Here is a 10,067-nt window from a genome sequence, read left to right as displayed (position 1 = left end):
TGCTGGTATCCTTAGTAGATCTCTCTGAAAATCCAAAATATAACATCATAATCAGATTAAGAAAAAACAACAACATATACCAAATATGATCCCACAAATGGAATATTTGGAAAGATAAAGGCTAAACAGTCAACACAACAAAACAGAAAATGATTATGACAATTACACAATTTCAAAGGAACATAAAACATACTACATTTTATTATTTATAGAAAATCAGAACAACAGTAAGCAAAAATGACTCAAACTGCTCTATGTTTTCTAATTTTTTCAACATGAAACACACTACGTACAACCTTACATAAACCTGTACATAAAAAAGACAAAACTAAACCACACAAATGAAAAATTTATTGAAGAAATCAGAGATTAATGAACCTGGAACAGAAGATACAAAAAAACATAAATAGAAGTTAAGAGGAAAAATATTATTCCCATTTTGATTAAATAGCCACTAACACAACGTCTTAACACAACAATCGAACAATGAAAATTGAAAAAGCTCAAAAAAATCACAAATAAAACTTCAAATAAAAAATCAAAAACCCTAACATAATCAGTGTATGTAAAACACTGAAAATTAAACCACAACCATAAATTTTGTTGAAGAAATTTCAGATTCATAGACATGCAACATTGGAATATCAAAAACCCCATAAAAATAATTCTGAGAAAGAAAATACGATTCCCATTTCAAGTAAATAACCAGTTATCAAATTTTTTAACACAATAATCGAAGAACCCTAACTGAAATAGATCAAAAAATTCTAAACATATCATTAACACGTCACTTCTAACATAGAAATTAAGAAATTAAAAGAGGAGAAACAACTAAAATTATGAGATATAAAATCTAACCTCTAATTTAGATTCAAAATTCGCTGATTGACACTCTTTTCGACTGATATTGAGCGATTAGGGAGAGAAAAGGGCAAGGGGAGTGTTTTTGGAGAGAGAGGCGGATAATGTTATGTTTTGGGAACAAAGTGAAATAAAAGACATAGCCCTAATATTAGATTGGTAGGGTGACGGATTTAGCAACGAATATATAATCTGTTGCTAATCATTAATTAAATATATACCTAATATATTATTAAAAATGGTAAAATACTTCCAGCGACAGTATTTTCATTGCAATTGCCGTCTCCACCATGTCAAATTTTTTTTTCCCCATTTTTGTCGCTAATTTTGTCACCAAAATAAAGGCGCCAATATTTACCACCAAAAATTAGCAACCAATTTTATATTTTGTTGCCATTCCGTAACTAATTAGGTTATTAATTTTAATTTTGTTTATTTAACGATAAAATTTATATTTCGTTGCAATTCCGTCGTTAATTAGCGACGAAAAAGCCTTTGTTGCTATAAATCCGTTGCTAAATGCAGTTTTTTTTGTAGTGAGTGTCAACTTTCTCCCATTGCTCTTTAGCTTTTGCATCTTTCGCGCTAGCTTTTGCCTTTTTATCTACCACACTAGCCTTGTTCTTTAAGTGATCTTGGACACCTTGACATTTGCACCACTACACAACCGAGGAAGCCCAGACTAAATAATTTGAACTTTCCATTAAAGGTTCGAAAGTGATCATAGGACTTGAACTTTCAAATTCTATATTTTTGGAGCCAAAAATATCATGCCCAAAATTCTTGGTAATTTGACTTGAAAACCCCAAGAAACAGTTGTTGAATCTGAAAACAATTACCAAAAAAAATATAAAGTCGCCGGAATTTAGGTTCCAGTGATCGGAATCTCAAAATATATGACAAAATCTGGAAAAGATTAAGTACTTGGAGTCGAAATTGATCGACGACCCCGACGAAAAAAAGAACAACTCAAAAATTTGATCGAAGATGGTCTCACGCACTGGTGCGTGATGAGATCTCGCTGAAATTTTAGGATTCCAGCTGGAGCGTGGCGGAGTGTGGCTGGTAATATTCTGATGGTTTTGGTCTCCTGATCTTTCTGATCCTCTTGGCGGTATTGTATTTTTCACACAACCCATAAAATAAAATATGACACAAATCAGTCACCGAAATTGACGCACGGTGACTGAGTTATTTTTCTGATGTTCCTCACCAACACTCTGATATCATGTGAGAATTAATAAAGAAAAATATTATTGAATTGTGTGTTTACATAATTACATCGAGACCCTATTTATAGACACTATAGTACAATCCTTTTTCAAGTAGGATTTTTTATATACTATTCCTATTTCTACTCATATTCTAACACTAATGAATGTAAGAGAACCATAATCATACAATGATCTTCTTAAAGCAAATGGAATATGCAGCAAGACTTTCAGAGAATCTGCAGAAAAAAAGGATTATTACATTGTGATAACAACTTGATTGATTGTATGTCAAAAGCTACTTGTTATCAAATGCCTTATAGTTTAAGACGTTTATGCGCTACTATATTAGTATATTGTAGTCCTAATAATCCAAAGGAATTATGAGAACGATTTAAAGATGCAATGTCTGAAAACTTTAGGAATATGGGGAATGTTGTGCCAAAAGATATCCACCTAGCTGTTCTAAACCATATCAGTGATATATTACATTCTACGGGACGTGATAACAATGAGTTCAACATTGTTCCAGAAACTATTACATCTTCAAAAATATCCATCAAAGCAAAAGACGCATATTTTGAAAGAAACATTATTATAAGTGATGAAGAATTATTGTTGCATAAAAAATTAAATGCAGAACAAAAATAGAATATGACATAATACTTCAGAGAATATATACTAACAAATCGGGGGCATTCTTTATAGATGGTCCTGATGAAAGCGGTAAAACATTCTTATATTGTGCTTTGTTAGCAACAAGTAGATCTAAAGGATTTATAGCATTAGCAACTGCAACTTCTGGTGTTGCTGCTTTCCTTCTTCCAGGAAGATGAACAAATCATTCACATTTTAAAATTCTAATTAATATTGATGAAAAGTTCACCTGTAATATCAACAAGAAAAGTTCATTGGCATCTTTAATCCGCTATGCAAAATTAATTGTATGGGATGAAATATCAATGACAAAAAAAAATATGATTGAAGCATTTGATTTTCTTCTGAAAGATATAATGGATTCAAACATGTTGTTTGGTGGAAAAGTAGTTGTCTTTGGAGGAGATTTTAGACAAACTCTACCTGTTGTTTGTTGTGCAAAAAAGAAAATTTTATTCGGAAAGTATATTGAACTCAGAAATATGAAATCATATCGAAAAACTACAACTATCAGAAAATATGCTTGTAAAAATTAATCCCTCTTTTTGTGAATATCTTATGTGAATTGAAAATGGAAAAGAAAAAACAAACATCGATAACAAAATAAATATCCCAAGGTCTTTCATTGTTCCTTACACTATTGAAAAAGAATCATTAGATGTTTTATTCAAAATAGTCTATTCTGATTTTCATACATCTTTTCTTGATTTAGGTTTTTTGACTTTTTGTGTTATCTTGACAACAAAAAATGACTTTGTTGATGAATTATATGATAAACTTATAGTCCAATTTCCTAAAGATGCTAAAATATTTGTTGCGCTTGATGAAACTATTGAACCAAATGATCAAAACCAGTTTGAAGATTTTTTACATTCACTAAACCCTTCTGGTTTACCTCCTTACAAATTAACTTTAAAAGAAAATTGTGCAATTATATTATTGAGAAACTTAAATCCCTGTGAAGGTTTGTGTAATGGTACACAACTAATATATTGTGATTTCAAAAATCGTGTTATAAGTGCTAAAATTGCCAGTGATGATTTTAAAAATACACATATATTTATTCCTAGAATACCATTATTATCTTCAGATGATGAAAAATTGCCTATTCCATTTAAAAGAACACAATTTTCTGTGAGCTTATGGTTTGCTATGATAATAAATAAAGCTCAAGGACAAACATTAGATTATGTTGGAATTTATTTGAGTGAGCCAGTTTTCTCACATGACCAATTGTATGTGGCTTTATCGAGAGCAAAAAATTCAAACTACATAAAATGTTAATTCGACCACCCACTGTAGACAGTAATGATGACCAGTCTACATACAATATAATATATGATGAAATCATTCAAAAAGCCTTTTTGTAAATTTGTAGCATTATCTATATTCAACTATGCTAATTAAATCAATATAAAAATTAGTTTAATTATTTACTACTGTTCCAACAAACTATATCAACGACATCAACTAATATAACAATACTTGAAAGACTCAACTCTTGTGTTTCGTATTGACGTCCTGCTAAGGTAATCTATTAACTTCTCGTGCTTCAAGTTTTGTGCTTCGTATTGACGTCCTGCTAATTAAATATAGTTTGTTTGCCACCTTCAAGTGTATTACTCATACATGGATTTTGCTCCTCTCCATTTTTCTTCTGTCCAATTTCCCCAAGTTCTTGTTTGGATTGAAGACACATGTCATAGTTTAAAATTAATGATTGAGATTTAATTAGTTAAATCAAAGTTCTAATCATAGTTATCTAATTTCATATATTTGTTGCTTAAATATTTTTAACAATCCACTATATCTTTTTTAAATATATTAAATAATTTTTTTTATCTCTGAACAATTTTCTGCTGGGTTTTTACTCATTTTTTTGCTAATGTTTGTTATTTTTCTTAAGTAATGGTTTTCAAATAAAAAAATAAAGATTGTGGCTTGAAATTTCTCTAATTTTATTTTTTTCTATGCCAAATAAATTCATTATACGTGTGCCAAATCAAATATAAAGATTGTGCCAAATAAATTCATTATATTTTCTTTATGTAATTTTTTTGAATTCTCAATTAGAAAAATTAAAATTTTAACTATATTATGAATTAAAAAAAAATAAAAATATTTAAAGAAAAGTTTTTAATATATATTTGTGGCAGTAGAGATTTTTTTTAAATATTGAGTAAAAGATATAATGCATATTAAAACAACAAATATAACTAAATATATGCAAGTGGATAACTATGATAAGAATTTTAATTTAGCTAATTAAATCTCAACCATTAATTTTAAATTATGACTCATGTCTCAGCTTGAACTTGGGGAAATTTGAGAGAAGAGAGATAGAGCGGAGCCGGATCCCTCATACATATATGCATTATCTAAGTTACTATATAGGAATGAAGCTCTATGAGTTTGTTGCTCTGTGATTTAATATAAATTTCATATTTAAAAGGTTACAGCTTACAGAATTGGATTGAAAATCTATACTGAAAATAATTTGATATATCTTATACAAGAATGAAAGATACAATGGTGCATGTATGACACTAGGCCTCTTCTTGAAAAAAGAAAGAACAAAAGGAACTTAGAGTCGACGCCCACATAACGAATGATTTTCTACTTCGAAGGTTGATTTCATCATCTCTGTGAGTTCTTACTTTTGTGTTTGATTGTTTGCCTTGAAATTTTCTTCATTTCGTTGATGATGCGTCTACATTGGATATTCTTGTTTTGGGTTTCTTTTTATCGCAACCTGCTGCATTCTTCTAATTCAATTTCTCATTAAATTATTCTCTCTTTCAATTGTTTTGTTAATCTTATATATGTGCTTTGAGATCTGATAGTTACAGCCACAAACTGTAGTCATTTATGTGCTTATGCGAGCTCGCAGTGGATTCTTCATAGTAAAAGTGAAATCCATTTCCTTGTTTAAATCATCATATCCCTCCACAGGCTTCCACTTGAAACGTCAAATCAAGTTAGCCACAAAGTACTCTAAATGGAACATAGCAAAATTATAGCTCAGACATATTCTCCTTCCTATGCCGAATGCCATCATCTTGATCTCTCTACTTCTTGTTAAATCAAACGTATCACCATCTCTATGATCATCCATCAAGAACCTCTCCAGTTTAAATTCCATTGGATCCTCCCATACGTTTGGGTCCAATCCCATTTCTCTTGCCATGAATAGATTATCGCGTTCTTTGGTAACGCGTAGCCATTCAATTCCATTTCATCTGTCACTCCATGTGGTAGCAAAAAATGAGATGGTGGATAACTCTTTAAACTTTCTAAAATCACCACTTTTAAATATGACAGTTTCCTTATATCCTCTTCTATCTTCAACTTATCTTTTCCTCCTCTGATTTACGTGCTATTCCAATTTTGCATGCTATTTGTTTATATAGTTTTTCTTCAATGGCAAAGTACTTAACCAAGTAAGCCATAGTCCACTGCACCACGGTGATAGTTGTGTCACTAGCTGCCCCGAGGATCTCAACACAGAGACTAACAATCTCTTCATTAGTAGTTTCCTTTTCTCCTTTGGCAATTCCAAATTCAGTAATGTATCAATGTAAGAAATTATTTCCAAAAAGTTGAATCGCCAAATTTAATTTCGTAGCTTTTATGTGTAATGGTGTCTGTACTTTAGCTTCCGTAGCTTCAAAGGTGAACTTTCTTTCTTTATACGATCACCGCTATGAAACCTCTGGGTCTGTATTAGAATTTTTTCCAAGTACATGCATGTCCTAAAGCAGTTAAAAATAAATGAACTACAGGATAAAGACGTCCTTAACTGCATGTTCAACAAAATTTAAGTTGATCAATTATTGTTTTCTGATTGTTTGTTTTACCTTTGTTGCTTCATGTAATTTCATCTGGTGGAGTGAGTTTAGAATTTGGAGATTAAATCAGCAGGGTGGTACCGACTGTTGCTCTCCTGGTCACCCTTTATATTGATTGCTGCTCAATCAATTTCTCGTGTGTTTTTGTGGTCAGTTTGGTTGAGTCTTGATTAATCCGTTGGTTCCAATTTATTTGCCTGATTTTGACTTGGTACGGAATTTAAGAAAGTAAACGAACTTTTGAAATTGAAAATCTTTAAATAAAGATATATGAACATGAATTGATGTTGGACTTTTATACAAACCTTCAACTTCAGTCCTTGTCAAGTCTGACTCCAATCATGGTCGCAACACTCTTTATGGTCCACAGAACCCACAGTGAATGAGCTTGTCTCAAATGTTATAACAGCCTGCCTTACTGTCTTTGTGGATTGCTGCCGTTCTGTCAAGCCTACTCCACCTTCTGTACATCTTTTAGAATCGAAGTTGCAGTTTCTCCTTTTTTTTCCTTAGTCTTATCTATTTTGATATCACCAAAGAATATTCAATTGCTGTTTTCAAGGAAACAATGTCTAATGAATACGCAATGAGGTTCCATTTGGTTGCAAGTGCAATGCTCTTGTCATTGTTATTGCTTTTTAAATTCCTGTCAAAAGACCTTGTTAATGTTGTATTGACGTGCTACTTCTTCATACTCGGCATTGCTGCACTTTCGTATGTTCTCTCTGTATGGATCATTCTGAATGCTTAATATTTTCTATTTCAAGTTACTGAATAGTAGTTTTTCTGTGCATATACTTTATGCATCTTTTTCTTTATGGTTTTACAGGGTGACGTTGTTACCTGCTATTAAACGTTTCTCTTATGAAAGTTCCAATTGATTCTTTTAGAATCCTCGAGCTTCCATTTTTCTTTTTGTTTTTTTGTTCGTCTCTTTTTCAGCTTTGGAGATTGAGTTCACAAGGTCTAAGGTTATTGCTGCAATTCCCAGAATCATTTTCTGTGTGATATGCTAGACAGAAGCATTGGCTAGCTAACAACGTTTTGGCCCTTGCCTTTTGCATTCAGGTTTGTCAACATACCTATCTACGTTACATTCTTCATTTTTACTGGATCACCAAATATTTTTTTTACTTTCTTCCTTCTTTCAACCTATTTTGGATGAGGCATAGTTATTGTATCTCTTTCTCTACTTGCAAAAGTGACATACTCATTTAAATACACATCTCTCTAGTGTTTAAGATTTGCAGCTGTTTTTATTCCAACCTTTTTATTCTTTATTAACAAAATAATCTTGTGTGGGTGCCCCATATTGAGTTTCCACTGTGTGCATGATAAGTTGCCAAGCCTGCTGGTAATAGTGGGTTGAAGGCTAATATGATTCCTAATAAGTAGCAAAAGACTTGCAATATCTATGTGTCTAATAGTGCTTTTAACTTTTTCTTTATATGAAATTTGCTTATTGTTAGTATAATGTGTTTGTGTTCTGCTTTGTAATAAACACTGTATAGTTCTTGAGCTTGACAAAATTTACCAACTCTCTTTAATAGTCATTGTATTGTTCTTGGGTTGGCTTAAATATATTTGAATTTTTTCCTAGTAGACTGTAACTAACTTTCAAATACGCTTTACAATTATACAAATAAGTGTGCAAATATTTCTCAAAATTCTCTACTTCTAATTATATTTCCATCACAGATTGTTAAGCATGCATACATACCACTCCCTACCTTCACAAGGGATTAGGACAAAGCTTAAGAGCTTTGGCTTGTAATCATTTCAAAATTATGACTTCTAAGTTTACTCAGATAATTACATAGTGACTTCACAGAGGAATAATATAAATACTTACTAAACTTTTAACAAGACGTTAATATCCGATGAGCAATTGTATTTTCAGGACTTGTTTGATTCATACTAATATTAAAGAAGAAAACATATAAGTGTCAATTTGCTCAGTATGCACAGACACACATGGTTGTATTTGTGGTCTTCACTCAATTCTTTTTTACTGTAGCCAACATACTTGAAGACACTTTCTGGTAATATATAAGTTCTGAGGAAGTTAACGCGTTATGATATAACGACTTTTACTCTTGTTAATGCATCCATTACGTGAAGAGCCCATCGCTGTTGGATTTAATCTAGATGAAGCTTTCTCAGGGGAAAAATCAGGGGAAGGGAAACTCCGGAACTATTGAAAAGCTCAAAGCCTCGACCTTTCCTGCCACAGTTATGAGAATGGGGAGCTGAGAGGTAATATTGATGTTTTAGTACCGACTGTAATTTGTAATCTACAAATTGTGACGAGAACTGTGTTAGAAAAGCTCAAAGCCCCGAACTTTCCTACCACAGTTATGAGAATCAGGAGCTGGGAGGTAATATTGATGTTTTAGATCTACAAATTGCAATTGAATTAGGAAGTTGATTTTATTTTTTTACAATTTTTGTAAATTCAGCTAAATTGGGACTCAACATTTTCTTGACCTTAGTTTTTCCAAACTGAGGTTATAGCAAGGCTAATATGTTATAACATACAAACTGACGGTTATAAATTATAGCTACGTTACTATTATTGGGTCGGCGCTAGTGCGGGCTTTTACATCTAATATATGGAATGAAAAGTTTTCATCGTCCTCACATCTACAGAGTACCGTAGATATTGCTACACGTGCAGTGTAGATGTGCACTTACTGTTTTTTACTTGTGGTTTTCTCTTTCTTCCCCTCATTCATTTTCTTAATTGGTTTAAATTGTAACTCTTTTAGGGGTCGTTTGGTTGGGAAACAAGTTATGCTGAGATTAGTTATGCTGGAATTAGTTGTTCTGAGATTAGTTATTTTGGTATTATTTTTTAGTGGTTGTTTGGTTTGTGGTACTAAAAATAATATGCATTGCATTCTTTTTAAGAATTGATAGTTTGTTTATAAAAATACCCTTCATCTTATTTACATTAATTTTTTCCCTTCATATTAAACCGTACAAAAAAAAAAAACGTTACTAATTTTTTCTTAACTTTAGTAGTTTTTTTCCCTAAAAATACATGTAAGAAATTTATGTTAAATATTTCTTAAACGTGTATGAAACTTTAATATTTCATGTTAAATTACTTATTTTGTCCTAAATTCTATAAAGTATTGATAATCTTATTTTTTGTTAAAAAATTTTATCATTAAAAATGTGAAAAATAATTACTCTCATTTTTCATTATTTAGTATCGTATTTGGGAGTTAAATTGTATTTTAAAAAAAAAAAAATTTAAATTTTTTTAGCTATATATAAAAATAATTTTTTATTTAATAATCAAGCATGTACTAAGTTAGAAAGGGAATGTCAAGATATTAATTACTTGTCCGTTATAAATTTGTTAGGAAAAATAAAAATGTAAGGTAAGATTAATAAACATTTCTACAAAATAGAAAGACAATAAACCCTTGCATCAATTTTGAATTTGATTGTATAAATAGTTTTTATGGCGTCACTATCATTT

At 31.1% G+C, this 10,067-nt stretch overlaps 1 long non-coding RNA gene across 1 annotated transcript; it reads left to right on the top strand.

Annotated features, from left to right (window-relative positions):
• Window positions 1-5,045: 5,045 nt before the first annotated feature.
• On the top strand, window positions 5,046-9,217 carry LOC124888434. Its single transcript, XR_007046547.1, has 2 exons — window positions 5,046-7,645; window positions 8,595-9,217. It is a non-coding gene; the product is annotated as an uncharacterized LOC124888434 (long non-coding RNA).
• The last annotated feature ends 850 nt before the right edge of the window (window positions 9,218-10,067 follow it).

The sequence above is a fragment of the Capsicum annuum genome, chromosome 1, assembly GCF_002878395.1.
Source record: "Capsicum annuum cultivar UCD-10X-F1 chromosome 1, UCD10Xv1.1, whole genome shotgun sequence".
In the NCBI taxonomy this organism is placed as follows: domain Eukaryota; kingdom Viridiplantae; phylum Streptophyta; class Magnoliopsida; order Solanales; family Solanaceae; genus Capsicum; species Capsicum annuum.
This window is presented reverse-complemented; position numbering and strand designations above follow the sequence as displayed.